The 7471-nt window shown below is 48.9% G+C and overlaps 1 non-coding gene across 1 annotated transcript; it reads right to left on the bottom strand.

The window, feature by feature from the left end:
• Positions 1-7038: 7038 nt before the first annotated feature.
• LOC134371397 (small nucleolar RNA SNORA51) lies at positions 7039-7171 on the bottom strand. Its single transcript, XR_010022822.1, has one exon. It is a non-coding gene; the product is annotated as a small nucleolar RNA SNORA51 (small nucleolar RNA).
• Positions 7172-7471: the final 300 nt, after the last annotated feature.

The following is a 7471-nucleotide window of genomic DNA, read 5'->3' as shown; positions in this document are numbered from 1 at the left end:
CCACCCTGGGCCCCAACATGGAACCAGCTCCCAGCTCCAGCCCTCTCCCTGCTTGTGGGCTGTCTAAAACAGTTTTTAAAAAACTAGTAAAACTTTCTTTTCCTTGGAAAATGAGCTGCAGGTTACACCTTCAGTTTATTGTCTCATTCTCCTGGCCATTGTTCTGCCCGATCACAGCACAGCGGTCACTCCCCTCTGAGGCCCACAGCAGGCGAGGGACTTGAGGGGACAGCCTTGAGGCAGCAGTTACCACTCGCCCTGGGGGTTCTGGGAATGGTGCCAGATCTGGCAGAGGAAGGCCAGGCTTTGCACAGCAAGAGGGCCCATGCCATTCACTCTCACAAGTACATAAGGTAGCTCTTCTTAATAGTGTGTAGATTTAAAATTTTTTTAATTTTATTTTTAATTAACAAATAAAAATTACATATCTCTTTGGTGCAATGTGATTTGTGATATATGTATACACATTGTGGAATGATTAAATCAAGCTAATTAACATATTCTTCACCTCACATACTTATCATTTCTTTGTGTTGAGAACACAATAAAATCTACTCTTTTAGCAATTTTGAAACTTACGATTTTTAACTATAGTCACCATGCTAAACAATAAATCTCAAAAACATATTCTTCCTGCATACCTGCAACTTTGCACCCTTTGACCAAGGCCTCCCCTTTCCCTGCCACTCCCAATCCCCTCTACCCTCTGGTAACCACCATTGTACTCCCTAGTTCTGTGTTTGACTTTTTTAGATTTCACATCATTATGTTATGTGAAACAAAATAGTTGGATCCCTTTGAACTCTGTGCTGATTTTAGTTCTTGTTTTCTGATGATATGCTGCAAAGGTGTAGTGAGGTCTTTGGACCAGGAGAGGATTATTTATTGTTTACGGCTTGCCTGTGCATTGCCCACAGGCCACTGAAGCCCTCTGACAGTGATCTGGACCTCCTCTCAGGCTTGCTCTCCTTGGGATTCTCGGGTCTCCTGGGATGGTAAACTCCTCATCCGTGACTTGCCGTTGCCCCCTGATCTCACCCTTCACGGGTGCTGTGAACCTCCCTGTAGCACCTCTCCCCAGGCCACCACAGTCTGCACAAACTTCTCCAGAACAGCAGCTGCCTTGGGAGGCCCAGGGTCTGGTCTTCCTCTGGTAATCACAGCACTGGTAAAGACTGGGGACGTTGGGTTGAGTGACCTCCCTTAAGCCAGCTGAGAACATTCTCATGGTCTCTGTTTGCAGAGCAAAATTTCCCTCAACTTGTTCCCCATGGACCCTTTCAGCTCTGAGACCATGGACGTGTGTTTTGCCACCCTGGGGCTCATTTTCTCTGCATGCTGCTCACATTTTTTTCTTATTGGCCTAGCACTTCACATTGACAGCACAGTTGTTATCTCCAGTTATGTCCCTCTGGCTCACAATGTTGGTAGTGGTGGTGATGGTTCTTGGGTGGCTACTGGGGCTATTGTGGTGACCTCACTCTGTAGGTTCAAACCCCACTTCAGCTACCTTCTTATTGGCTGTGGAAACTCAGGTAACTCCTTAAACCTCCCTAAGGCTCAGTGGGATGGAGTGAATTCCCCCAAATTCATGTCTACCAGAACCTGAGATTGTGTTCTTATTTGCAAATAAGGACTTTACAGATGTAATTGGTTAAGATGAGGTCAGACTGGATTATGGTGTGTGTTAAAGCTATGACTGGTGTCCTTATAAGAGGAGAGGAGACACAGAGAGACAGACAGATTAGAATACCACCAGAAGACAAAGACAGAAATCAGAGTGATGTAGCCATAAGCCAGGGAAGGCCTAGGATTGTCGGGAACCCCCAAAAGCCAAGAGGAGGCAAAGAAGGACTCTTCTCTAGAGCCCGTAGAGGGGGCAGGGCCCTGCTGACACCTTGATTCTGGATTTTTGGCCTCCTGAAGTCTAACAAAATAAATCTCTGTCGTTTCAAGTCACTCAGTTTGTGGTAATTTGTTACAGCATGTTAAACAAAATCACGGGAGGCCACTGTTTTGGACTGAGCTCCTGCAGTCGCCCGACAGACCAGACCAAGCCAAAACGGAATCACTCATGCTACATGCCACACAATCACACTGAAACTTTAAAGAAGCAGGCAGATCCCCCAACAGCACCGTGTTTCCTGAAAAAGGAGATTCCAGTCTACCTGAGCCAGTGTCATATAGAAGTCCCCTATGTTTGAACCCTTATGAAAAAGTATCGCGAGCGGGCCTGGCGTTAGCGACCAGCTCCTGCGTGGTCGTCCCCTCTCCCCGCCATACGGGGGCGCTGCTTTGCTCCTGCACCGGCCCGCGCCGACGCATGAACGGCCAGTGAAAGCCGATGGGAGCTCTAACTACGTCTGCCGTCATTTTGTCTTTCGACAAGCAGCGTAGGTGATGAACAGGCTCCGTTTCCTCAGAAGCAGAATGGGAATAACGTCACCTCAGAGGTGGCTGGAGGTGAAACAGTGTCCGGCCTGGGCCGAGCCCCCGCTGCCGCGTGGGGAGCCCGGTTCGCTCCGCGCCGGGCACGCGGAACCCCTGGGAAGACGTCGGCGAGCGCGCCCCGAGCCGTGCGTGCTTCGCTTCCGAGGTCCCGTGGCGGCCGCCTGCTGACCCCGGCCGCCTTCCCGGGCGCCTCCCGCCCTCCCCCGCGTCGGCGCAGACCCGGCCCCGGACCTCGTGCTCTGCCGCCCAGGGGGCTGCCGGCGCGTCCCTCAGCTCTGCGCGGGAGGAGACCGACCTCACCGACCTGTCCCGCTGCAGGGTCGGCCGGGGGTCACCAGGAGGGACAACTCGTCTCCCGACGTCCTCGCCCCGTCCCTGCAGATCCTGATGGGTTGGCCTGGATCACAGGCTCACCCCGAACCAGTCCCGGTGTCTGGAGGAATCGGACACGCGGACGGGCCAGTCCTGTAAAGGAGGCGGCCACGGCCGGCCCCGATTGACAGCCTGACAGCATTGCGTCCAGTGCAGACTTTCCCTGAAGGCAGGCACGTGTGGCAGACAAGACTGCACAGACGTCTGCCCATCAGCCTCTCCACGGCACACGATGCAAGTTGCAGGTATAGCTGGGGTATGTTGACACCCAGAAAAGACAGTGTCAGGAATCACACTTTCTGCCAGCAGAGCAAGTGGACCGCTCCCCCGCGCCCCCACCAGCTCATGCAGATTCTTTGGATGCCTCTAGCCAGAAAGCAGACTGCAGCTATGCTTTTATCCCCCCTGCACCGTGCTTAGTCTAGCAGCACTGCTGCCTTTGGATTTTGATAAGCACTGTCATAAACATGGGGTTACACAGGAGGAGATTCACGGAAGCCTGATCTTCCACGTGGCTGGTTTCTGCTGCTGTGCGGTGCTCTCTGGCCATCATCTTACAGCTCTTTGGTCACCACACGGTCAGAAGTGACAATACATTTTTAGTTTTCTGGCAAGTCTTCCTCGTCTCGCCCTTTTCTTTTCATTGTGACCTTCTTTCCAGCATGTCCCCCACACCTTCCTTAAGCAACCCAGCCTGCAAAGGGAGCCTAGGTGGTGATGGTGGTGGTAATGGGGATGGTGGGGTTGGTGGTGATGGTGGTGAGAGTGGGGGGGGTGGGGATGGCAGTTGCTATGACTTAGTTTCTTTGAAATTTTGTCTTTGGCTTCATGGAGCTTGAGTAGAGGTTTTGGGGTTTTTTGATCTTTGCGTGAAAATCCAGGGCCTCCTTACTGTCATCATCTTCCAGAAGAGGGATGCTATAATTATGAGTAGTGTTTGTGGAATGAATTTTAAAACTGTTCCAAGTTCAGCAAGAGGATCGTGGAAGATGTCACAGTGTTAGACTACAGAATGATTCCCTTTCAAAACGATGGTAGGAAATGAAGTAGATATTCCCATTACCAGTCATCAGAAGATGACATTGATATTGGGGCAAAAAACAAGGCCAAAGGAAGTGAACCTGAGACAGGAGTGAGGGAAAGTCCTAATCTCCCAGGGGCGGAGGTATTCAATCCAGGCTCTGAAGTTTGGGGGTCCCGCATCATTTTTGATTATGGGGTGAGGTGCCCCATGTAGTCAGGAAGGGCCCAAGGTAGGAAATTGGTTCTCTGTGAGATGGAAGGGGGGTCTTGACTCTGATGCAGCTATTCTGTAACAGTCAACCTCAAATGGCCAGGACTTGATTAATAACTGACAATTTTCCTAATTTTTGACCCTGCTTCCAACTTAGGACCAACCAGACAAAGCCAGCTGTGTACCCCTAACCAATCCTACAGGATGCCCCACTTCCAGCCAGCCAGCGGCCTCCAGCTGCCCAGGCCCACAGCCCCCATCAGGGCATGCCGAGCCCTGCATTTTCCCCACTGTGAAGTTTCCCCATTCCCAGGGAAGGAGATTGGTTCTATATGAGATGGAAGGGTGGTCTCGGCTCTCTAATGTAGCTCTGCAGTATTCTGAATGCTAGAGTGCTGTGTTCTCTGGGGCTCATCAGGGCCAGTGTCTGCATGGAATGTGCTTGAGCAACCTGAGACAAGACCTGGGAAAACCTCCAGGAATAGCAGGAGCATATTCTGAGGCATATTAATTTCTAAAAAGAAACACCCCAGTGGTGTGGACTAGCCATATCTGAGCACCTCAGGTTGATGACTCATAGTTTTTCCCTGTTTTATCCTTCTGGTCTGGCATTCAACCATTTGTTTTTCTGCCTCCCACATTATGTTTCCTAAACTCTGGCTCAATCTTTCCCAAACCTGGTTGGTGGCAGCCTTTGGAAAAAGCACTTAGTCAAACTGCTCTGGGTTTTGAATGTTGGATGGTGAGCAGGAGAGCCTCGGGTGCCAAGCAGAACGGTCCTCTGGCCTCTGCCATTTATCCGTCATTTAAGTCACCCCCACATAGGGTGGCTTGGATGAGTGCTTCCTAAGTGTTTACGTAGGTGTGTGGAAATAAACGAAGACCACCTGCATGAGGACAGGCAGAGGCCATTTATTCAGAGCTGCTACAGCAAGGGACGCAGCCACCACCACTCACATCCTGGCAGAGACTCAAAAGCAGGCGGAGGAGTGGGGAAAAGGCGGGGCTCGGCATGCCCTGATGGAGGCTGTGGGCCTGGGCAGCTGGAGGCCGCTGGCCGGCTGGAAGTGGGGCATCTTATGGGATTGGTTAGGGGTACACAGCTGGCTTTGTCTGGTTGGTTCTAAGTTGGAAGGAGGGTCAAAAATTAGGAAAACTGTCAATTATTAATCAAGTCCTGGCCATTTGGGGTTGATTGTTACAGAATTTGTTTGTTTTCCTGAATCATTACTAGGGATAGCAGTCTGACTTCCTACAAGTCTGACTTACTAGCAGGCTGGCTTCTTGGACTGGTCATTGGGGATGATGGTTTGGATTACTGGGCAGGTTGCTGCAGGTTGTGGGTCAGAGTTTTACTTTTATATATGGTCTGGCCATTGTCCACTTGTATATTCAGTCTCTCATGTGCTTGGACATAGTAAACACTCCCTAAAAAGTAGCTATTATTATTATTGTCACCCTAGTGATGATGCCCAAATCATTCATGTAGATGGTCTTAGAACCATGTCTGGATCAGGCTTAGCTGTGGCCGCACAGCTGGTCTGTGGCAGCTCCATGTGGCTTTTGGTACATTGATGTGGTCAGAGACGTGGTGTATTTGTTGAACAGGTTGCTCCACTCGTTTCCTAGAGGCTCAGTGTCCCACAGCCAGTGCCATCACTCGATGTACACTTTGTGTTCTAAATTCTCTGACATCACAGTCTTGTGCAGGCCAGCCCTTGTCCTTTGCAGGGCCTGCCACTTTCTGAATTCGTTATCAGTCTCTCTCAGTGCATTCCTTCATTTCCCTCTCTCCCTTTCTCACTCTTATTTTCTTATTTCTTATGTCTTTCCCTGATCTCAAATTTTTCTTTAGCTTCTTGTTATCCTTCTGACAATTTCCTAATTTTCACACCTTCCAAAATATTTCCAGAATGGGAAGTTGTGTTAGTTTTTCCAATTGCTGCATGAACATAATGGCTTAAAACATCACAAGTTTATTATCACTGAGCTAAAATCAAGGTGTCAGTAGGCTGTGTTCCTTCTGGAGGCTCCAGGGGGAACGAATTCATCTCCTCCCCTTTTTAGTTTCTAGAGGCCACGTGTGGCTCCTTGGTGCACGGCTCCTTTCTCCATCTTCAGGGCCAACAGAATAATATCTCCAAGTCTGTCTGTCTGTCTTTCTGTCTCTGACCTCTGCTCTGTTCTCACACCTCCTTCTCTGACTCTGACCCTTCTGCCTCCCTCTTAAAGACCCTTGTGATTACACTGGGGCTATCTCAATAATCCAGGATAATCTCTTCATCTTAAAATCCCTAGCTTAATCATGTCTGCAAGTTCTTTTGCCATATAAGGTAACATATTTATTGGTTCGAGGATTAGGAAATGGACAACTGTCATGGGCAGTTGTCCCATAACAACATCCCCCAAATTCTTATGTTGAAGTCCTAACGTCCAGAGTACCTCAGAATGTGACTTTAGGTGGTGATGGGGTCTTTGAAGAATGAGGTCATTGGAGTGGGTTCTAATCTATTATGAATGGTGTTCTTGTAAGAAGAGGAAATTTGGACAAAGACATGTACAGAGAAAAGACCGTGTGGGAGACATAGGGAGAAGGCAAACTTCTACAAGCCAAGGAAAGAGGCCTTAGAAAAATCCAACACCTTGATCTTGGACTTCCAGCCTCCAGCATTGTGAGAAAATAAGTTTCTGTTGTTTAAGCCCCCTAGTATGTGGTACCTTCTATATTACAGTCTGTGGTATAGAAATCCTAGCAAACTAATACAACATCTTTGGGTGTTTGTTATTCTGTTGACCACAGAAGTTATAGTCTAAATTTCGCCTAAGTTTAGTTTGTTTTAGGAGCACTAATATTTCTTATTTTTCTTGAGATACATAAGAAGCCAGAGGCATACATGCTCTGAAGTATTTAAATGAGTTGAGAGGATATGAGCTTCTCAGTAATTGAAGGGCTCTGGGTTGATGGCCTTTTCTTTCCTTCTCCACGTCCCCCTTTCACAACACAGACCAGGCACAAGGCTGAGCTGAGGCGTGCATGGAGTAGGCTTGCTCTGCCTCCCCGTTTTGTACAGTCAGTGTAAGAACACAGCCGCCAGCAATCATTTTTGTGAGGGGTACAGGACTGGAGCTGAGTTGGGATTTTTGAGCACTGATAGTTTGCCCACAACAAAGAAACACTCTCCTAATAGAGATGAGAAACTGTGGACTCAAACTGGAGATAGTAGTAGGGCGAATGCATGGGGATCTCACAGTTTATGGACATGATCGGCCCCAGGTGCAGGCTAAGGGGTGAATTGTCTCAAGAGAATTTACAAACAATAATAAAACTGACTCGTGTCCAGGCGCTTTTTTTTAATCACCATGTGGTAGAAATTCCACACGATGTCAGTGATCAAAGGCTCCTGTCCCACTGCT

The sequence above is a fragment of the Cynocephalus volans genome, chromosome 2, assembly GCF_027409185.1.
Source record: "Cynocephalus volans isolate mCynVol1 chromosome 2, mCynVol1.pri, whole genome shotgun sequence".
NCBI lineage: Eukaryota > Metazoa > Chordata > Mammalia > Dermoptera > Cynocephalidae > Cynocephalus > Cynocephalus volans.
Note: the sequence above shows the minus strand (reverse complement) of the source record. Positions and strands in the feature narration are given on the sequence as shown.